Here is a 25,080-nt window from a genome sequence, read left to right on the forward strand (position 1 = left end):
TGCAACATTTTTATAATTGTAACGAGTAACAATGCAGTAGGGGTGCTCCGATCACGATCGGCCGAGTCAGAGTCGTTGTTAACTGAGACGATGCGCAAATCCACTTCATTTTCAGCATTTATTGGCGCATCGTCTCAGTTAATAACGGCTCTGTGTAGTAACAGTTGCTTTATGTGAAATCAAACACCTGATGGAATTAAACGCTGATTAGAGAACCGGCTTTACTGACGAGATGCGCATTAACGATCAGCTGATCGTGATCGGAGCACCCCTACAATGCAGCACATAAAAAAAATATCGGAGTAAAAGTATTAAACTCATCGAAAATATGTACTGAAGTAAAAGTGGAAGTAGGAGAAAAAATAATACTCTAGTAAAGTACAGATACCGCCTTTTAGTACTTAAGTACAGTAGTGAAGAAGTTCTACTTCGTTACTATACATCTCTGGTCCCTGGTAATCAATACAAGGTCGCAGTGATCCGTCCTTCTTCCCCACAAAAAAGAACCCCGCCCCCGCTGGAGAAGAGGAAGGGCGGATGAACTTCGAAGCTAGAGAATCAGAAATATATTTCTCCATAGCCTCCCTTTCCAGAACAGAAAGTGAATTTAATTTGCCTTTAGGCGGAGACTTACCTGACAGTAATTCTATGGCACAGTCGTAGGGACGATGCGGAGGAAGAGAAGCAGCACGAGACTTACTGAACACTTCATTCAGGTGGAGGTACTCCGCGGGCACGTTAGACAAATCCACCGCCGCCTCCTGTAACACAGACAAAGACACAGATGGACAGGCAGACACTAAACAAGACTCATGACATCTTTTTCACCAGGTTAGAATTGAGTTAGAGGACCAGTCTATTTTGGGGTTATGGAGGAGGAGCCAAGGGTGACCGAGGACTATGGGTGCCAGAGGAGAGTCAAGTATGTGGAAGGAAATGGTTTCAGAGTGATCGCCTGATGTGATGAGGGTGATGTCTTCAGTGATGTGAGATATGACCGGGAGTTTCTGTCCATTGAGGGCGTGAACCGTGATGTGGTGCGAAAGGGCTCTGAGGGGAATGTGTAGTCTGTGTGCCAGTGTGCTGTCCATGAAATTACCCTCTGCCCCCTGAGTCCAGTAGTACTTGACAGTCGTGGGTCTGTGCTGACCATCTTAGTCTTACCGGAAGGAGCATAGATGATGATGAGGTCTTCTCGGCGGAGATCCCACCCGATAGTAGCCTCATACGTACTACCAGGCTTGGCCTTTTACCGGACAGGCCTCTGACGAGATGTTACCATCTTCAGCCAGAGACTTTTCTTCAGCTTCTTGCGTTATCACAGTGGGAGCGGCGGGACAGTGCTTGCAGCAGGTGAATCAGTCGTGCTATGAACGTCATCACTACACAATTTCTTAGTAAAACCAAATTTAATTAAACTGCCTTGTTTTCTTTTTGCCATGGCTATGATGCTATAACTGCAGATGACTTTGCGCGTGATAAATGGCCTCCAACGTTTATTTTTTTTTCTAAGAATATGTGAAGTGGATATAAGACATGTGTAGAATTTGCAGCGCAGCGCCCCCACACCTTGATGCTCATTACAAGAATAGCATGTATAGTAATCTTTATTGAAGTAAATTAGGTTTTAATCGCCGTCATGCATGAATGCATAATATTTTTGCTATTTTTCACTTAATAATCCATCATGATAACATTACACAACTGAAATTGCACTTCAAAATATTCACATTGTCAATATTTTTGAGACCCCCCAAAATTTCACATTTCTCGTTTTCAGGGGAGCCCATGTCTTATTTAGGGGAGCCGAGCTCCCCCTAGCTCCCCCGTAGTTCGCACTATGGTAGGGATGATGGTGGTGATAGATCCGTGAATGGTGGTGATACTCCGTGAATGGTGGTGATAATCCAGAAGCGGCCGAACAGGAAACAGAGCAAGAGCAGGAACGCTGAAGGATGAACAGACATGAACCACAAGGACCTCAAACAACGATCTGACAAACAAGAGACGAAAGACAGAGCATTAAGTAGGCTGTTGGAATGAGCTGCAGCTGCCTCTGATCAGATCAGGTCCAGCTGAGAGAGCGGAGAGCCGCGCTGGAATCATCCCGGGCTGACGCTCACAAGTCCAGGGTACGTATGCAGCATGCTGTTAACAGTCCCACCACTTCTACTCCGTGTGTTTCTCTGCACAGGCCCGGTGCACCCAGGAAGCGATCTTCCCAGATGTCCCAGAAGGCGCTGGGACACCACAGACCCTGGGAGCATCCACAGTGGAGGACGCGAGCCAGGCCCCGGGCAATGACTTCTCCCACTCCGGTCTTCGAGATCTCCACACGGAACCGCTTCACTCCCCTCCGCGAGACAGGACGCGACGCTGTGATCATCGGAGACTCCATCGTCCGACGTGTCCGTGCTACTTTAGATGAAGGTAAAGTGCACACTCATTGTTTCCCTGGTGCTCATTTTCTCGATGTTTCTGCACAGATACCCACAATCCTGAAGGCCGATGGGAGCCCCGGAGCGGTCGTGCTTCACGCAGGGGCTAACGACACCATGCTACGGCAGACGAAGATGCTGAAGAGGGACTTCAGCAGCCTGATTGAGACAGTTCGCAGCACGATGCCCATGGCGACGAACATCGTGTCAGGACCACTGCCCACGTATCGACGAGGACACAAAAAGTTCAGTAGACTTTTTGCTTTAAATGAAAGGTTGTTGTTGTCATGGTGTAAAGAACAGAAACTGCTATTTGTTAATAACTGGAATCTTTCCTGGGAGCGTCCTAGGCTGTTTCGCGCTGATTGCTTGCACCCCAGCAGAGGCGGAGCAGAGCTTTTGTTTGTTTTTTAAGTTGTAAAATATAACTTAACTCACACCATATTTCTGATATTATCGATCAGATTAACTTTGATCATTCACTCTTCCATGACTGCAGTACACCTGCAAAGCGTTAGCACTCGTTAGCTTGTCATTAGCGTTTTCTTTTCTCCTCTCCTTTCCTCTCTCACGCTGCAGTTTTTCACAAGTTCATCAAACAACCGCAGTAAGAATATTTCATCAACACGGTGAGTAATGGCTTCGCCTACTATCGTTATTTGCACCTCTTTCCACATGTACAGTTTATCTATCTCTGTCGCTGATGAGGGATTCACATGTGATAAATGCAGGGAAATAGTTAGGCTGACAGAGAAGATTTCAGAATTAGAGACACGCATCCAAACTTTAATTGAGGACAATAAGAATGTTAGGGCTCTAGATACGGCTTTGGATGCATCTAGCTCAGGGATTCCTGTACATTGTCCGGTTCCAGCAGAGCCCCTGCAGCAGGGCAACTGGGTGACGGTGAGGCAGCGTAGTCGGGGGTCAAAACACCGCTCTTCTGTTCCGATCAAAACATTAAACAGGTTCTCCCCAATCAGTGATGCACCCACTGAGAAACCTGATGAAAGTGCTCTAGTTATTGGTGATTCTATTGTACGGAACGTGAATATAGAGACACCAGCCACCATAGTCATATGTTTACCGGGAGCCAGAGCGCCTGACATCTTGGCAAATTTAAAAGTGCTGGCTAATGCTAAACGTAAATACAGTAAGATTGTTATTCATGCCGGCGCTAATGATGTTCGACTTCGCCAGTCGGAGATCACTAAAAATAACATTAAAGAGGTGTGTGAACTTGCAAGCACGATGTCAGACACTGTAATATGCTCTGGTCGCCTCCCTGCTTACCGTGGTGACGAGATGCATAGCAGATTGTCATCACTCAATGGCTGGATGTCTAAGTGGTGCCCACAGAATAACATGGGTTTCATAGACAATTGGACAAGCTTTTGGGGCAGACCTGACGTGTTTAAAAGAGATGGTCTTCATCCCTCCTGGGGTGGCGCCACTCTTCTGTCTAGAAATATGGCACATAGTCTTAGTGTTTATACTTGACTAACTGGGGCCCAGGTCAGGAAGCAGACAGACTGGCTAAACCGACCGTCTGCTAGCTGCCTCCCGTCACAGAGGTCAGTTAATTCTCAGCACATAGAGACTCTTTCACCTAGATATCACACTATAGAGACTGTGTCTGTTCCCCGAACTAGAAAATACAAAAAACGTCCAAACCAAGTTAAAGTTAACAATTTAATTGAGGTTCAACAAATAAAAATCAAATGCAATATGGATAAACAAATGATAAAGATTGGCTTATTGAATATCAGATCCATTTCTACGAAAACACTTTTTGTAAATAATACGATAACTGATCTTAATATAGATGTGCTCTATTTGACAGAAACTTGGCTAAAACCTGATGATTACATTATTTTAAATGAGTCCACCCCCCAAGATTATTGTTATAAACATGAGCCGCGTCTAAAAGGCAAAGGGGGAGGAGTTGCTTCAATTTATAACAACGTTTTCAGGATTTCTCAGAGGGCAGGCTTCAAGTATAACTCGTTTGAAGTAATGGTGCTTCATAAAACATTATCCAGAGAAACCAATGTTTATGATAAATCCCCTGTTATGTTTGTACTGGCTACTGTATACAGGCCACCAGGGCACCATACAGACTTTATTAAAGAGTTTGGTGATTTTACATCCGAGTTAGTTCTGGCTGCAGATAAAGTTTTAATAGTTGGTGATTTTAATATCCATGTCGATAATGAAAAAGGTGCATTGGGATCAGCATTTATAGACATTCTGAACTCTATTGGTGTTAGACAACATGTTTCAGGACCTACTCATTGTCGAAATCATACCCTAGATTTAATATTGTATCATGGAATTGATGTTGATAGTGTTGAAATTATTCAGCCAAGTGATGATATCTCAGATCATTATTTAGTTCTGTGTAAACTTCATATAGCCAAAATTGTAAATTCTACTTCTTGTTACAAGTATCGAAGAACCATCACTTCTACCACAAAAGACTGCTTTTTAAGTTATCTTCCTGATGTATCCAAATTCCTTAGCATATCCAAAACCTCAGAACAACTTGATGATGTAACAGAAACTATGGACTCTCTCTTTTCTAGCACTTTAAATACAGTTGCTCCTTTACGCTTAAGGAAGGTTAAGGAAAACAGTTTGACACCATGGTATAATGAGCATACTCGCAACCTAAAGAGAGCAGCCCGAAAAATGGAGCGCAGCTGGAGGAAAACAAAACTAGAGGTATTTCGTATTGCTTGGCGGGAAAGTAGCATATCCTATAGAAAAGCATTAAAAACTGCTAGATCTGATTACTTTTCTTCTCTTTTAGAAGAAAACAAACATAACCCCAGGTATTTATTCAATACAGTGGCTAAATTAACGAAAAATAAAGCCTCAACAAGTGTTGACATTTCCCAACACCACAACAGTAATGACTTTATGAACTACTTTACTTCTAAAATCAATACTATTAGAGATAAAATTGCAACCATTCAGCCGTCAGCTACAGTTTCATATCAGACAGTGCACTATAGACCCCCTGAGGAACAGTTCCACTCATTCTCTACTATAGGAGAGGAAGAATTGTATAAACTTGTTAAATCATCTAAACCAACAACATGTATGTTAGACCCTATACCATCTAAGCTCCTAAAAGAGGTGCTTCCAGAAGTCATAGGTCCTCTTCTGACTATTATTAATTCCTCACTGTCATTAGGATATGTCCCCAAAACCTTCAAACTGGCTGTTATTAAGCCTCTCATAAAAAAACCACAACTTGACCCCAGAGAACTTGTTAATTATAGACCAATCTCGAATCTCCCTTTTCTGTCCAAGATACTAGAAAAGGTGGTATCCTCACAATTATATTCCTTCTTAGAGAAAAATGGTATATGTTAGGATTTCCAGTCAGGATTTAGACCGTATCATAGTACTGAGACTGCTCTCCTTAGAGTTACAAATGATCTGCTCTTATCATCTGATCGTGGGTGTATCTCTCTATTAGTTTTATTGGATCTTAGTGCTGCGTTTGACACAATTGACCACAACATTCTTTTGCATAGACTTGAACACTTTGTTGGCATCAGTGGAAGTGCATTAGCATGGTTTAAATCATACTTATGTGACCGCCATCAGTTCATAGCAGTGAATGAAGATGTATCATATCGATCACAAGTGCAGTATGGAGTACCTCAAGGCTCAGTACTAGGGCCGCTACTCTTCACGCTTTATATGTTACCCTTGGGAGATATCATCAGGAAACATAGTGTTAGCTTTCACTGTTATGCTGATGATACTCAGCTCTATATTTCCTCGCAGCCCGGTGAAAGACACCAATTTGAAAAACTAATGGAATGCATAGTCGATATAAAAAATTGGATGACGAGTAATTTCTTACTGCTAAATTCAGAAAAAAACAGAGGTGTTAATCATAGGGCCTAAAAACTCTGCTTGTAATAACCTAGAACACTGTCTAAGACTTGATGGTTGCTCTGTCAATTCTTCGTCATCAGTTAGGTGTGCTAGGTGTGCTACTTGATCACAATCTTTCCTTAGAAAGCCACGTTTCTAGCATTTGTAAAACTGCATTTTTCCATCTCAAAAATATATCTAAATTACGGCCTATGCTCTCAATGTCAAATGCAGAAATGTTAATCCATGCATTTATGACCTCAAGGTTAGATTATTGTAATGCTTTATGGGGTGGTTGTTCTGCACGCTTGGTAAACAAACTACAGCTAGTCCAAAATGCAGCAGCAAGAGTTCTCACTAGAACCAGGAAGTATGACCATATTAGCCCGGTCCTGTCCACACTGCACTGGCTCCCTATCAAACATCGTATAGATTTTAAAATATTGCTTATTACTTATAAAGCCCTGAATGGTTTAGCACCTCAGTATTTGAATGAGCTCCTTTTACATTATACTCCTCTACGTCCGCTACATTCTCAAAACTCAGGCAATTTGATAATACCTAGAATATCAAAATTAACTGCGGGTGGCAGATCCTTTTCCTATTTGGCGCCTAAACTCTGGAATAGCCCACCTAACATTGTTCGGGAGGCAGAAACACTCTTGCAGTTTAAATCTAGATTAAAGACCCATCTCTTTAACCTGGCATACACATAACATACTAATATGCTTTTAATATCCAAATCCGTTAAAGGATTTTTAGGCTGCATTAATTAGGTAAACCGGAACCGGAAACACTTCACATAACACCGTACTTTCTACATCATTAGAAGAATGGCATCTACGCTAATATTGTCTGTTTCTCTCTTGTTCCGAGGTCACCGTGGCCACCAGATCCAGTCTGTATCCAGATCAGAGGGTCACTGCAGTCACCCAGATCCAGTACGTATCCAGACCAGATGGTGGATCAGCACCTAGAAAGGACCTCTACTGCCCCTGAAAGACAGCGGAGACCAGGACAACTAGAGCCCCAGATACAGATCCCCTGTAAAGACCTTGTTTCAGAGGACCACCAGGACAAGACCACAGGAAACAGATGATTCTTCTGCACAAACTGACTTTGTTGCAGCCTGGAATTGAACTACTGGTTTCGTCTGGTCAGAGGAGAACTGGCCCCCCAACTGAGCCTGGTTTCTCCCAAGGTTTTTTTCTCCATTCTGTCACCGATGGAGTTTCGGTTCCTTGCCGCTGTCGCCTCTGGCTTGCTTAGTTGGGGTCACTTCATCTACAGCGATATCATTGACTTGATTGCAAATAAATGCACAGACACTATTTAAACTGAACGGAGATGACATAACTGAATTCAATGATGAACTGCCTTTAACTATCATTTTGCATGATTGAGACACTGTTTTCCAAATGAATGTTGTTCAGTGCTTTGACGCAATGTATTTTGTTTAAAGCAATACATAAATAAAGGTGATTGATTGATTGAGGTCTAGAAAAAAACTTATTGTGATTAAACCAGAAATGTAAAGTAAATGAACAAAAACAATCTTTAAAGTTTGGGCTTATAAATATTAGATCACTCACACCCAAAGCAGTTATTGTAAATGAATTGATCACAGATAATAGTTTTGATGTACTCTCTGCTTGACTGAAACCTGGCTAAAACCAAATGATTATTTTGGTCTAAATGAGTCGACTCCACCAAACTACTGTTATAAGCATGAGCTCCGTCACACTGGAGGTGTTGCAAAAATATATAGTGATATTCTCAATGTTACCCAGAAAACGGGATACAGGTTTAACTCATTCGAAATACAGTTTTCAGGCCCCACCATAGCACAGAAACTGCACTTGTTAAAATTACAAATTACCTGCTTATTGCATCAGATCAAGGATGCATCTCATTTCTAGTTTTACTTGATCTTAGTGCTGCGTTCGACACCAAAGATCATGACTCATAGATCGATTACAAAACTATACAGGTATTCAAGGGCAGGCTCTAAGGTGGTTTAGATCCGACCTGTCCGATCGCTACCATTTTGTTTACTTAAATGGGGAGTCAACTCAGTTATCATCAGTAAAATATGGAGTGCCACAAGGATCCGTCCTAGGTCCCCTTCTATTTTCAATATACATGTTGCCCCTTGGTAATATTATTAGAAAATACGGAATTAGCTTCCACTGTTATGCTGATGGTGTCACGGTAGGAAATCCAGTGTTTCCTCCGTGTCATGTTTTGTGGTTGTTTTTGTACTTACGTTGTCTCCATGTGCTCGTTTAGTTGATTGTGGTCACCTGGGTGTTGATTGTCTCGCTCCAGCTGATCCTCATCACCCCTCAGCTACATATTCTCACCTCGCTCTCTGTCTGTTGTCAGATCCTCACTCATGTTGCAGTCTCCCTGTTGGATTACCGTCTCCCGTGTCAGTGTTCTGGATTGTGTTCGTGTTGTCGTCTTTGTGTGAGTGTTCCGGTCACTTCCTGGTTTCATCCATTGACCGTCCACACCGTCACCACCGACTTCACCATCCAGCACTTCTCACGCCACTGTAGACCTTCCGTCACCATTGCCCACATCCTGGACTGTGCCTTCATCCTTCAGTTTCGCTGTATTTTCTACCATCAATAAACAACCATTCTAATTACCTGCAATTGCTTCCTCCTCTCTTACGAGCCGTCACAGTAGGATCTGACCATCATGGAAGCAGCAGGCAATCGCTCCCCATCTCATCTAGAGGACATTCTGCAGAGAGTCGTTGATCGTATGGAGCGCCAAGACAAGGCGATAGATGAGATGGGTCGAGCCTTCCAAGCAATGGTGACGAAGGTGTCCGAGCTCGCTCTACAGGCTCAACAGCAACAACAACTGCCACCCGCTGCGCCTCCCACGCCACCCACACCGCTGATCGTCTCCGGAGGGATTTCCCAGCCCGAACCACGCCTCCCCATTCCTGAGAAATATGCGGGTGAGCCAAACTTTTGTCGATCATTTCTGTCACATTGTTCTCTACACTTCGCCTTACAGCCCCGCACGTTCACCACCGAGGAGATGAAGGTGGCTTTCGTCTTGTCCCTACTGACGGGGAGGGCTGCCCTCTGGGGAACGGCGGTGTGGGAGAACCAGGACAGCTGCTGTGCATCGTTCCACACCCTTTCGGTGGAGATGAGACGAGTCTTCGACCGCTCCGTCGCCGGGAGGGAGGCGGCTAGACTTCTCACGGATCTACGCCAGGAAGAGAGGTCCGTATCCGACTATGCCATCGAGTTCCGCACCCTGGCGGCGGAGTGTAAGTGGAACGAAGAGGCGCAGTGGGATCACTTCCTGCATGGGTTGGCTGACCGCATCCAACAGGAGATCCGCGCCGCTGAACTCCCCACTTCTCTCAATGGTCTTATTGACTTCACCATCAGGATAGACAACCGACTCGACCAAGCCGACAGACGGAGGGGGAGAGTTGTTCTCGCGACCAGACCGGAGGCTCAGCGCCAGCGCTCAGAAGTTGCGGTCAGCCCACCTGGAGATTCTGAACCCATGCAGGTGGGGCGAGCTCGGCAATGCTCGGCGAGCGAGGAATGTCATTTGTCTTGTCTTTTGTCTGCTGGTGTTAATGTTTCTGAGTCTGTGTTTCAGGGGGAGGCAGTGGATTTGGCTAACGTGCCCGCGGAGTACCACGACCTGAGGGAGGTGTTCAGTAAGTCTCGGGCTGATTCTCTTCCTCCTCATCGTCCCTATGACTGTGCGATAGAGTTATTGCCAGGTACTTCTCCGCCTAAGGGCAAGTTATATTCCTTGTCTATTCCAGAGACGGCGGCCATGGAGAAATATATATCCAGTTCTCTAGCAACGGGGTTCATCCGCCCTTCCTCTTCTCCAGCGGGGGCGGGGTTCTTTTTTGTGGGAAAGAAGGACGGATCCTTGCGACCTTGCATTGACTACCGAGGGTTGAACAACATAACGGTAAAGAATACCTATCCTTTACCGCTTATGTCTTCAGCTTTTGAGAGGTTGCAGGGAGCGTCTGTTTTCACTAAATTGGACTTACGTAATGCTTATCATTTGGTCCGCATCAGGGAGGGGGATGAGTGGAAGACTGCTTTTAACACCCCTAGAGGCCATTTTGAGTATTGCGTCATGCCCTTCGGGCTAACCAACTCGCCGGCAGTCTTTCAAGCACTCGTTAATGACGTGTTACGAGACATGGTCGATCTATTTATATATGTTTACCTGGATGACATATTGATTTTTTCTTCGTCTCTCCAGGAACACGTGCAACACGTACGACGAGTGCTTCTGCGGTTGCTAGAGAATGGGTTGTTTGTCAAGGCGGAGAAATGCGTTTTTCATGCACAGTCTGTTTCTTTTCTAGGACACATCATTTCGACTGAGGGTGTTCGCATGGACCCTGATAAGGTTAAGGCTGTGGCAGATTGGCCATCCCCAGAGTCTCGCAAGGCCCTGCAGAGATTTCTGGGGTTCGCCAATTTTTACCGGCGTTTCATTCGCTTTGACCTCCCCTAGATTGACGTTCAGGTGGTCAGACGCAGCCGAGGCTGCGTTTACCAAACTGAAGAGCTGCTTTGTTTCGGCTCCCATTCTCGTCACCCCTGATCGCTCACGTCAATTCATAGTGGAGGTCGACGCGTCAGAGGTGGGGGTAGGAGCAGTGTTGTCCCAGCGCGCATCCTCAGACGAAAAGGTTCATCCTTGCGCGTATTATTCTCACCCCTGCGGAGGTTAATTATGACATTGGTAATCGAGAGTTGTTGGCAGTCAAACTTGCACTGGAAGAATGGCGTCACTGGCTTGAAGGGTCGGGTGTACCCTTCATTGTATGGACGGACCATAAGAATCTCGAATACATTAGAACCGCCAAAAGACTTAACTCCAGGCAGGCTCGGTGGGCATTATTTTTCGGTCGTTTCGATTTTACACTTTCTTACCGGCCGGGTTCCAAAAACATCAAACCCGATGCTTTATCCCGTCTTTTTGAGCGTTCCGATCGTACTGCTACTCCCGAGCCCATTTTACCGGGGACCATCATTATCTCCGCGCTCAGATGGGAGGTCGAATCGAAGGTTTTGACTGCCTTAGAAGGGGTTACGCCCCCGGCTCGTTGCCCACCGAACCGATTGTTTGTGCCGGAGGGGTTACGGTCAGACGTTCTCCAGTGGGGTCATTGTTCCAGTGTTGCTTGTCACCCAGGGGTTAGTAGAACTAGGTTTCTAGTCATGCAACGATTTTGGTGGCCTGGTATGGCTCGTGACGTCCACGACTTCGTCTTGGCTTGTTCGGTTTGCGCTATTGGGAAGATTTCCAATCGACCTCCAGAGGGGTTACTCTTACCGCTGTCTGTCCCTTCGAGACCCTGGTCCCACATCTCGCTAGATTTCATTACCGCCCTCCCGCCCTCTATGGGCAATACGGTGATTTTAACCGTAGTGGACCGGTTCTCGAAGACGACTCATTTCATTCCCTTGCCCAAATTGCCATCAGCCAAGGAAACAGCGGTAGCTGTCATTGACCACGTCTTCCGTATACATGGCCTTCCGACAGACGTGGTCTCTGACAGGGGTCACAGATGGTACTAGCTATATATCTCAACGAGATCAGATTCAACTTCTGAATTATCTAAGCTAACAGAGTGTGTTAAAAATGTAAAAGATTAGATGACCAACAATTTTCTCCAGTTAAATTAGGATAAGACAGAGATATTAGTCATTGGACCAAAAAACACTACACAGAATCTTGTAGATTACAATCTGCAACTAGACGGATGTACTATTACTTCTACAGTCAAAAATCTGGGTGTTATATTAGACAGCAACTTGTCTTTTGAAAACCATATTTCCCATGTTACAAAAACAGCATTCTTCCATCTTAGAAACACTGCCAAGCTACGAAACATGTTGTCTGTTTCTGATGCAGAAAAGCTAGTTCATGCATTTATGACCTCTAGACTGGACTATTGTAATGCACTTCTCGGTGGTTGTCCTTCTTCAATAAACAAGCTACAGGTAGTCCAAAATGCAGCGGCTAGAGTCCTTACCAGGTCAAGAAAATATGATCATATTACCCCAATTTAACAGTCTCTGTACTGGCTACCTATTAAGTTCCGTATCAGTTACAAATCATTATCATTACTTACCTATAAGGCCCTTAAATGGTTTAGCTCCTGCGTACCTAACTAGCCTTCTACCATGCTACAATCCATCACGCTCCCTAAGGTCACAAAACGCTGGACTTTTGGTAGTTCCTAGGACAGCAAAGTCCACTAGAGGATGTAGAGCTTTTTCACATTTGGCTCCAAAACTCTGGAATAGCCTTCCTGATAATTTTCGGGGTTCAAACACACTCTCTCTGTTTAAATCTAGATTATTCAAATGCTTGGCGAAAGAGATGTGTTTTTAATGTATCTTAAATTGTGAGTATAGTTGTATCTGATCAAATGTGCATTCTTATTCTTTAGCTTGGGTTAAACTAATTAATTTTACTTTGTTGGAACAGCAGCTATGCTAATGATGTCTCTATTTGTTTTTTATGTTTTTTATGATAACTAGGATTTACACAAGCTCCAGTCTGGATCCAGAACACCTGAGTAGAGATGATTGCTGACCCTCAGAGGATCCCAGATGATGCTAACCCTGAATCAACAACAGAACTAACAAATATTGCTACAAGTGTGACTGAATCATAAAACAATTATTAATTATTAATAATATTAATAATGTTCATCATCTGGCTGACTACGACTTGTATAAATGTTTCTACAAATCCTGCCACATACGTGCACAAACTGACAGTCACCACATAATTTTCTGTAAAGTTGCTTTGTAATGATTTGTATTGTAAAAAGCGCTATACAAATAAACGTGAATTGAATTGAATCTGACACAAGAAGCAAGTTATTTGTAATTTTAACAAGTGCACTTTCTGTCTTATGGTGGGGCCTAAAACCTGACTGAAAATCTTCATAAAGATTATTATTTTTTTTTCCAGGAAGGAGCGCAATTGATAAGACTCAACCTTTTCTAAAATTTTAGACATAAATGGAAGATTTTAAATGGGCCTATAATTTGCCAGGTCACTAGGATCTAGTTGTGATTTCTTAATAAGAGGATTAATAACAGCCAGCTTGAATGGTTTTGGGATGTGACCTAAAGATTAAGACTGTAACATGGAGTCAGGATCCATTTGCAGTAGTTTACTATAGAATGGTCAAACAGGCATTAATCCAACAACAGCGTCAAGTATGTAAGGGATATCAAGAATCAGTAACAGTACCAGGCAGAGGTCGGGGCAGGTGGCAGAGAATCAAAGGTGGTAACACAATCCAAAATCAGACACGGAAAGAAAAAACACTAAGGAAACGCTCGGAAATGAGGGAACACCTGGTAGTGATTAGCCCTAAGCACAGGATTATGGGAAATGGAGTTGGGAATGGAAATACAAGAGTCCTGAGTGGATTACCATCTACTGGAGTTCATGGCCACTCCAGCTGATGATCGTAACATAATCTTTATCTTACTATAACTCTCTGTTGTTTAAAGTGATAAAATATAACTTAATTACCACCATCAATTCCCATCATTTCTGATATTAGTGATCAATCTTATCAGATTAATTTTGATCGGTCAAAACACTGCTCTTCTGTTCTGATCAAAACTAATCAAAATTAAACAGGTTCTCCCCACTCAGTGATGCACCCACTGAGAAACCTGATGAAAGTGCTCTAGTTATTGGCGATTCTATTGTACGGAACGTGAATATAGAGACACCAGCCACCATAGTCAAATGTTTACCGGGAGCCAGTGCGCCTGACATCTTGGCAAATTTAAAAGGGCTGGCTAATGCTAAACGTATATACAGTTATATTGTTATTCATGCAGGTTGTTGGGAACTCAGAAACGAAGACCAGGAGACTCTTGGGTAATCTTCAGCAGGATTCTTTTATTGAGAACGCTCTGCGTGGCGCTGTAGTCATCAATAGTCTAAATTGTTCTTAAGACATTGTAGATTAGATACATTCAAGTGGGAGGGATCCATACAGTAGAGGTGGAGACCATTTTAACAAAGCATGCAAATGCAATCAGGAAGATACCAGACACTGGCATCTTCCCAGCCTTGATCTTATCAGCATAACAGTGTCATTTAAATACAGAGGTGCCTGACAGTATCACGGATACCTTCACATTATCATAGAGACAAAAGGCACAGCTGTGCCTTGAGCTTCAAGGAAGAACACAAAGACAAAAGGTTAATGTCTCAGACACTTGATTTTCCTGATTTGAGCTTCTTGGATGTCAACTTTATTACCCCAAAAAGTCTACTATTATATTGGAACCTAGATTTACCATTTTATAAATTTGTAATCCCACAGTCCTCCCGTTGGGAGTTCTAATAACTCTCACATAATAAAAATTTAAATTTCATAAGTCCGTTCTATGGCCTATGTTTGTTAACATAAGCCCCATCTTCAGTCATGTAACTTGAAAAGGTTACAGGCACGTTTAACTTATTCTGTGTCTTATACTAGATTTACTTATGTGTATGTTTAGAACCATAACGGTTGACACATATGGCATGGATGGTAACACGTTGTAAAAACTACATGATTACACAGACAAAATCATGTAGCATAGGAGTGGAAGTCTTGAAGTCCATGGCGTCCGAATAGCTGTGAAGGCTGTTTTTGTTTGAGTGAATCCATTTCCCATGTTGATTCACTCAGTTGACTCTTTGTCCTCATGAAGTTTGTTCATGGAAGTGATGCTTTACACCAGGGTGTCACATATGGAAATGACTTCTCATGCACACATACCTGCAACACAAGAAAACAAAGAAACAGCAGACCAGCAGTATTCGTGCATAGACAATTTTAGACTTCTGTTGATCGTATAGTGGTTTAAAGTCTGGTGATCGTATAGGGTTTTTCTCAACCTAGTTTTAAGTAATTTGACACCTATGGACCAGTGAGGTGGGGATAAAACTATGGATAGGGCAAACCTATGAGGAAGTCTTCACCACAGGGTTGGCCCCCGAGGCCTGTTGCACTTCGGTTCATCCCTGGGCTCCTCACTGGTCTGTGTGTGTCCTAGTCTGTCCCTGTAGCTGGTGTGAAAACTTTACTGGGTGACATCTCCATCCTCTAATGAAACATCAGTCATAACAAGACATCCTAACCCAAAAAAGAATAGGAGTGACTGGAGTGTGCTTTAGTATAGCTTTGAAGGCTGTGAGTGTACTTAACGTTCGCTCAATGAAAGGAAGTGACAGTCAACGTATTTACAAAGGATGTTTCATCTTTGTTGTACATTACTGGGGAAGTTAAGCACTCACAGCCCTTACAGTTAACACCTGAGCAAGCTGCTCCAACAGTTAGGTGACGTGGGGAGGGGCAGATTCAGTGTGGTAAGTAGACTGAGTAGGCGCTGAGTAAAGCTGTTCATTTCTCTTAATGTTTTCTTGCTTTTCCTACACTCTTTCATCCAGTGTCCAGGTTTACCACAAAAATGACAACTGCCCTCCTTCTTAGGACTTCTACGTTTCGGTCGGTTCTCTTTTTTGACCTGAAAAGATGCTGCTGCAATCTTTACTCTGGCTTTGACATCAGAGTTTCTTTCCCAAGTAGCTAAACTGTCTAGATTACTTCGGAGAGTTTTGTTAGACCAAGTTAGATTTAAGAATGGCAAAGCTTTTCTGTACTCAGCTACAAGGCCATCTGACCAGATGCGAACTAATGGTCCCTTGACCTCTAACACACTCTCATTATCATCAATTATTCCACTGTAAGTTAAGGCTGACTGACAAAATCTTTCAGTGTATTCACTCACAGTTTCAGCCTCCTTCTGTACACAACTAGTGACCTTTGACCAATCCACTTTTGGTCCAACAATATTCTTTAACTCTCTCAGAACTCCCTCTCTCAATTCATCTTTACTGGCATGTTGTAGTTCAGAAGTAAGAGCAGACTCAAAACTGTTGAATTCAGATTCAGTAAGTATTTGTGACATCAGCTGTGTGACTTCTGCTAACGACATGTCATAGAGACGCATTTTGCTGATCAATGCTCTTCTGAATTCAGTAAAATTTGTGCGTACAGAGGGTAAGCTCTGGGATAGTCTCTCTATATCTTTAGGTCTTAGCCCTTTGGCAACAGTTTGTACTTGGACAACAGAAGAGTTGGCAGGAACACTTTCAGTTCCTTCAATTCTCTGAGATCTTCTCCTCGCTCCACATACCTTTACTGAATCTACAGTTACATCAGTTACTGACTGGATGGCTACATCTGTTTCAAAGAAAGCTTGTAAATCAGGATAATTGTTATCAGTCTGACTAACTTCTTCCACATCAGTTTTTACTGCAGCTTTGTTGCGATTCAGTTTCTTAGTCAAAGAGGATAGTCTGGCTCTGAGCTCTTTGATCTGTTCCTCTAGTTCTGAGGTACGCTGAGAATGTTGCGTAGCTAGTGCTAAACCAAATTCTCTGTGGCAGCAGATAATGCCTTTCGCATTGTTTTTGCGAATACATGATCCTAGTACCTTTTTACATTCTTCAATTGACCATACTTTTTCTGGATCAATACCAAATTTCTTTATCAAATCCAATCTGACTGACTCTGTCACTATTGAGTCCATGTGCTGTCCTAACAATGATTTGAACTCACTGTCTGTCCATGAAGGAGTAGCTAGTCCACCTTTCTTAGTTGTTGGAATCAGATTAGGATTTCTTCTCAACATTTTGTAATGTATTTCTGACACAAAAGGACACTTCTAACACCAACTATTAGCACTTAATGCTAAACTTCCCTGTCAGACACAGAGGGTAGCACAATATTAGCATGTGATGCTAATCTTCCCTAGCTAAACAGAGGATTATTTTCATCTCTAAAATATCCTTTTTAGAGGGTCACTTAACACAAACTTTTAGCACTTTACGCTAAACTTCCCTGCCGAGACACAGAGGGTAGCAAAATATTAGCATGTGATGCTAATCTTCCCTGGCTAAACAGAGGATTATTTTCATCTCTAAAATATAATTTTTAGTGGTTAACTTAGTTAACCAAACCCTACAGCTGTCTGTTAACTCTTCTCTGACGGTGCAGAGGCTAACACATTTGTTCTGGTCTTAAAGGTTATTTTGGATAGAGGTACACTCACCAAACATTGGTTCTAAAGAAAGATTCAGTCTGGAATGAAGTCTGATCTTTGTTGAGGTTGCAGTTTCAATCTGGATTCAGGTGAGAAGCTCTATCCGGGTCACGGCACCAAAAACTGTTGGGAACTCAGAAACGAAGACCAGGAGACTCTTGGGTAATCTTCAGCAGGATTCTTTTATTGAGAACCCTCTGCGTGGCGCTGCAGTCATTAATAGTCTAACTTGTTCTTAAGACATTGTAGTTTTTATACATTCAAGTGGGAGGGATCCATACAGTAGAGGTGGAGACCATTTTAACAAAGCATGCAAATGCAATCAGGAAGATACCAGACACTGGCATCTTCCCAGCCTTGATCTTATCAGCATAACAGTGTCATTTAAATACAGAGGTGCCTGACAGTATCACGGATGCCTTCACATTATCATAGAGACAAAAGGCACAGCTGTGCCTTGAGCTTCAAGGAAGAACACAAAGACAAAAGGTTAATGTCTCAGACACTTGATTTTCCTGATTTGAGCTTCTTGGATGTCAACTTTATTACCCCAAAAAGTCTACTATTATATTGGAACCTAGATTTAACATTTTCTAAATTTGTAATCCCACAAGGTGTTAATGATGTTCGCCAGTCGGAGATCACTAAAAATAACATTAAAGAGGTGAGTGAACATTGTAATATGCTCTGGTCCCCTCCCTGCTTACTGTGGTGATGAGATGCATAGCAGATTGTCATCACTCAATGGCTATATGTCTATGTGGTGCCCTCAGAATAACATAGGTTTCATAGACAATTGGACAAGCTTTTGGGGAAGACCTGACCTGTTGAAAAGAGATGGTGCTCATCCCTCCTGAGTTGGCCCCACTCTTCTCTCTAGAAATACGGCACATAGTCTTAGAGTTTATACTTGACTAACTGGGGCCCAGGTCAGGAAACAGACAGACTGGCTAAACCGCCCATCTGCTAGCTGCCGTAATCTAGATGTGCTCTGTTTGACAGAAACCTGGCTAAAACCTGATGATTACATTATTTTAAATGAGTCCACCCTCCAAGATTACTGTTATAAACATGAGCCGCGTCTAAAAGGCAAAGGGGGAGGTGTTGCTTCAATTTATAACAACGTTATTTGAAAAAACTAGTTTGAAGTAATGGTGCTTCATATAACATTATCCAGAAAATCAAATGTTAATGATAAATCCCCTGTTATGTTTGTACTGGCTACTGTATACAGGCCACCAGGGCACCATAGAGACTTTATTAAAGAGTTTGGTGATTTTACATCCGAGTTAGTTCTGGCTGCAGATAAAGTTTTAATAGTTGGTGATTTTAATATCCATGTTGATAATGAAAAAGATGCATTGGGATCAGCATTTATAGACATTCTGAACTCTATTGGGGTTAGACAACACGTTTCAGCACCTACTCATTGTCGAAATCATACTCTAGATTTAATACTGTCAAATCAAATTGATGTTGATAGTGTTGAAATTATGCAGCCAAGTGATGATATCTCAGATCATTATTTAGTTTTGTGCAAACTTCATATAGCCAAATTTGTAAATTCTACTTCTTGTTACAAGTATGGAAGTGAATAGGGAAGAACGAGTCGTCTCTATGACGGCGACATCACTTTGATTTTTATTTAATTTTTTCAATGGATTCTAATATTCAAAAATTACCTTGTTGTATTATTTATGTATTTTGAGTTCACCCTTCAGATTAGACTATAGAACTGTAGTGTTACTTTGCTTTTAATTTATATCATCATTAAGTCTGCGATGAGCATTGTTTCTCTGACGACGCTGCACTTCTTTGAATCACGAACTTCAGTAGAGTCTATAAAATGATTGGCCATAAAATGAACCAATCACAAGACATCTTATGGGGGGGGGGGCACCTGGGGTGGCCAATCGAAATTTCAGTTTATACTTTATAAACTACTTCTAAAATCGATACTATTAGAGAAATTCTGAAAAAAACAGAGGTGTTAATTATAGGACCTAAAAACTCTGCATGTAATAACCTAGAACACTGTCTAAGACATGATGGTTGCTCTGTCAATTCTTCATCATCTGTTAGGAACCTAGGTGTGCTATTTGATCGCAATCTTTCCAGCATTTGCATTTGTAAAACTGCATTTTTCCATCTAAAAAATATATCTGAATTACGGCCTATGCTCTCAATGTCAAATGCAGAAATGTTTATCCATTCATTTATGACCTCAAGGTTAGATTAATGTAATGCCTTATTGGGTGGTTGTTCTGCACGCTTAGTAAACAAATTACAGCTAGTCCAAAATGCAGCAGCAAGAGTTCTTACTAGAACCAGGAAGTATGACCATATTAGCCCGGTCCTGTCCACACTGCACTGGCTCCCTATCAAACATCGTATAGATTTTAAAATATTGCTTATTACTTATAAAGCCCTGAATGGTTTAGCACCTCAGTATTTGAATGAGCTCCTTTTATACTGTAATCCTGTACGTCCGCTACGTTCTCAAAACTCAGGCAATTTGATAATATCTAGAATATCAAAATCAACTGCGGGTGGCAGATCCTTTTCCTATTTGGCACCTAAACATTGTTTGGGGAGGCAGACACACTCTTGCAGTTTAAATTTAGATTAAAGACCCATCTCTTTAACCTGGCTTACACATAACATACTAATATGCTTTTAATATCCAAATCCGTTAAAGGATTTTTAGGCTGCATTAATCAGGTAAACCGGAACTGGGAACACTTCCAATAACACCCAATGTACTTGCTACATCGGCCTGCTGTTTCAGGTTCAAAATAAGTCCTGCAGAATTATTTGATAAATATTTATTAATTACTAATGGGTTCCCTATGTTTCATTTTAGAATAATGTTTCAGGTTCTAAGTATTTCTTCAGGAATTATCTAATAATTATTTTTTAATTACTAATGGGTTCCCAATATTTTCACTTTAGAATAGGCCTAATGTTTCAGGTTCAAAATAAGTCCTGCAGAATTATTTGATAATTATTTATTAATTACCAATGGGTTCCCTATATTTTCACTTTAGAATGGGCCTAATGTTTCAGGTTCAAAATAAGTCCTGTAGAATTACTTGATAATTCTTTATTAATTACCAATGGGTTCCCTATATTTTCACTTTAGAATGGGCCTTATGTTTCAGGTTCAAAATAAATCCTGCAGAATTATTTGATAATTCTTTATTAATTACTAATTGGTTTTCCTGTATTTTCACTTTTCCTCAGGCTTTGCCTTACATACAGAAATTTAATTAATGGTAATGTGGTATATGCTGATGAGGCACACATACAATACTGTATATAAAATATAAAAACGAAGGTAATTATTAGCAGTTGCATTTTTTATTGTTTTATTTTACAGTCCTGCTTGTTTTAATGTTTTATTAAATATCTGTATTGACTGCATGGTCATATTATCTAATTATTTACTGCCATGCGACCTACAAAAGTAAAGCTCCAGAATATCAGAAACATGGTCCGCTCCAATGCGCGAATAAAGTATTTCAGGATGTTGGAAATGTTATGTTCATAACGTAGCATATAAAATAATAATAATAATAATAAAAATAACAGGAGAGTTTCAAAGTGGCTTAAGCTATTTTGTGTAAACTTTTTTCCCTATATCACATGCCAAACTAATAACATTGTAAGCATTTAATCTTTAATTGCTGCTTTCTGCTGTGAAAAGTTAGCTTGTGATGAAAATAACAGTACATTTTTGTCATTATTTTCACCTCTTAAATCACTAACCTTTTAAAGTCACAATTCTATAATGGTCAAAATTACTCAGGCCAATGGTTTTTTTTTTTTTAATAATTGTGGCCTACATAAATAGGTAAAGCAAAACAAATATTCTGATCGCCCCCTTTTTTTGTCCCTTATTTTCTTAAAGAATAAACACGTATTTTCTACAAGAATAAACATGATATTATTAATTAATACAAATAATTTAAGCAATTAAAACCTTTTTTTTTTTTTTTACTTGAATTTAAATACTATTAAACTAACTTTAAATTCTCAAGGAGTTTATAAGTAAAAAATGGTAAAATGTCACAGTGCATGTTAAATAGCCTAAATGAACTTGTGTTAACAATATAATTAGAACTAACAATATAATTCAATTTTTTTAAATGAACAATTCCTGTATAAAATGGGACAGCAACCTTTATATCAAACATTTTTAAATCATCCACAGTTGAGCATCCCGGGAGGCTGATCTGCGCCAGAGCGCGTGAAATGAATGTGATGAATGAAGTGATTTTCAGATTTTCAGATGCAATAGAAAAAAATAAATAAAAATAAAAATAAAAAATAAAAAAATTCAAAGTGTTGGTAGTTTGAAAAATCAAGAATAATAACAGAGTTAATACTAATTATTGGTAAATGCTGTTTCCATTTCACTCTGCAAATGGAACCTGGAGATTTTTTTTAAAACCAAGAATGAACCAAAATGAAAATGAAATGAAAACATATATATATATATATATAGGCCTTATATTTATTTACTGTTTAATAAAAATAGCGTGCATATTATCTTTTGTGTAAAGGTCTTCTTTAAATTTTTATTGAGCCTAAGACAATCCTACATTTTGAAATTAACAAATTGTAAAAAAAATTATGTTTATTTATTTTTTTTTAATGTCACAATGTTATATAATAATGTTATTGTTGTTTTAAATACTTTTATCTCATTTTAAAATTACATTCAGTTTGCAGTCCATCCCTTTGCGCCACCTGGTGGTAGTTTCGCGAATGACTGGACTATTGTAATGCACTTCTAGGTGGTTGTCCTGCTTCGTCAATAAACAAGCTACAGGTAGTCCAAAATGCAGCAGCTAGAGTCCTTACCAGGTCAAGAAAATATGATCATATTACCCCAATTTTACAGTGTCTGCACTGGCTACCTATTAAGTTCCGTATCAGTTACAAATTATCATTACTTACCTATAAGGCACTAAATGGTTTAGCTCCAGCGTACCTAACTAGCCTTCTACCACGCTACAACCCATCACGCACGCTAAGGTCACAAAACGCTGGACTTTTGGTAGTTCCTAGGATAGCGAAGTCCTCTAAAGGAGGTAGAGCTTTCTCACATTTGGCTCCCAAACTCTGGAATAGCCTTCCTGATAATGTTCAGGGTTCAGACACACTCTCTCTGTTTAAATCTAGATTAAAAACACATCTCTTTCGCCAAGCATTCTAATAATGTATCTTTTAAATTGTGAGTGTAGTTGCATCTGATCAAAGGTGCTTTTTAGCTTGGGTTAAACTAATTTTACTTTGTTGGATCAGCAGCTATGCTAATGATGTCTGTATTTTGTTTCTATATTTCGCCACGGGATTTACATAAAGATGCTGACCCTCAGAGGACCTCAGATGATGCTGACCCTGAATCAACAAACAGAACTAACAATTATTGCTAAATGTGTGACTGAATCATATAATAACTTAATTAATAATATTGATAGTTCATCGTCTAGCTGACTACGTCTTGTATTATTATTATTATTATTTTTTTTTTTCTAAAATCCTGTCAAATGTGCACAAACTACTAGCTACTACTAAATATTGTAGAAACATAATTTTCTGTAAAGTTGCTTTGTAACGATTTGTTTTGTAAAAAGCGCTATACAAATAAACTTGAATTGAATTTAATTGATTTTAACACGTGACTGAATTACAGTGCGGCGGTACGCGCAGTGGTAAAGCCCAATTAGGCTGACCACCTACTGTAACTGTTCATTAGTAGTTACTTCATAGTTATTTTTTTGAACCCTAACTAGTATATAATTAATCGTAGTTCTTCAGTAGCTATGATAGAATTCATTAGTTATTGATAAGCTGTTACTTAACAAAATCATAAAATTCTATTACATACTGATTAATTAACATTTCTTCCTTAGTAGTTAACAGGACTGAATAAAGTGTAAATGAAAAATTACCTGTTAGTTCTTCAATAATTTCTTATTAGTTATGTAGTAAGAAACAGTATTCTAAAGTGTTACCGAATATGGAATATAAATAAAAACTAAATCTATTTTTTAAAGAAATTTTACATTTGCAATGACTTGGTTAGGCAGCTTTACAAGCATTATAGATGAGTGTCTCTACTGTACTTGGATCCTGTTCCAACAGTACCCTACATGGCTACAGATGGAACAAAAAATATGCTAATTATGAGTTAATTATGGCAAATATGACCTACTTGTGGATGTTAATAATTATTAAGATTTTAGTAGACAAGTAAAGGACCTGTCATATTAAAAATCTCTTATTTTCTGTCTCTGGTTTTGGTGTGTTAAAGAGAAAAGCTGTACCCCAGAAAAGCTGTACCCAGTCTACCCTAACTATAAAGTACACAAGTAAATACATGAATAGGCAGTTGTAATTACAATTCATATATTATTGTGATTAGGCATTGGCTAATTACTGGTTTCAGTGTATAACGCAATTAGAAAATTTAACAGTTAACAGGTAACAAAACCACTAATATTTTCCAAATGTTTTGATGTCTCCTCAAAGATTGAAATTGTAGGAGTCCCTCAAGATGAGTGTAGAGAATGTTTAATCTAATAGGTAGAAAAAAATAGATATATTTATTGTTGGTTTCCTGTAGCTGTATCCCTTCTTGCTTCAACCGCAAATATAACACATAATTATTGTTCTTTGCAGTATTAGTTTCCTCTTCAGGAACTCAAGCTGCGTCGAAAACGCTACGGGGGAACGCGTTTAGCATGAGCGACTCTGAATATCATGTGTAATGACTTTTTTTTCACTTTAACTTTAATTTGTTTTATAGAAGAGCGTGACCTCATGGGCGGTGACCAGGAAGCTATAAAAGTCAAGTCAAGTCATCTTTATTTGTATAGAGCTTTAAACAAAATACATTGCGTCAAAGCAACTGAACAACATTCATTAGGAAAACAGTGTCAATAATGCAAAATGACAGTTAAAGGCAGTTCATCATTGAATTCAGTGATGTCATCTCTGTTCAGTTTAAATAGTGTCTGTGCATTCTTTTGCAAATGATCAAGTCAATGATATCGCTGTATATGAAGTGACCCCAACTAAGCAAGCCAGAGGCGACAGCGGCAGGGAACCGAAACTCCATTGGTGATAGAATGGAGAAAAAAACCTTGGGAGAAACCAGGCTCAGTTGGGGGGCCAGTTCTCCTCTGACCAGAGGAAACCGCCAGTTCTCCTCTGACCAGAGGAAACCAGCAGTTCAATTCCAGGCTGCAGCAAAGTCAGATTGTGCAGCAGAATCATCTGTTTCCTGTGATCTTGTCCTGGTGGTCGTATGAGACAAGGTCTTTACAGGGGATTTGTATCTGGGGCTCTAGTTGTTCTGGTCTCCTCTGTCTTTCAGGGATGTAGAGGTCCTTTCTAGGTGCTGATCCACCATCAGGTCTGGATACGTACTGGATCCGGGTGACTGCAGTGACCCTCTGTTCTAACTACAGACTGGATCTGGTTGCTACGGTGACCTCGGAATAAGAGAGAAACAGACTAATATTAGCGTAGATGCCATTCTTCTAATGATGTAGCAGGTACATCGGGTGTTATGGGAAGTG

This window comes from Carassius gibelio, chromosome B10 (assembly GCF_023724105.1).
Source record: "Carassius gibelio isolate Cgi1373 ecotype wild population from Czech Republic chromosome B10, carGib1.2-hapl.c, whole genome shotgun sequence".
NCBI classification, from domain to species: Eukaryota; Metazoa; Chordata; class Actinopteri; order Cypriniformes; family Cyprinidae; genus Carassius; species Carassius gibelio.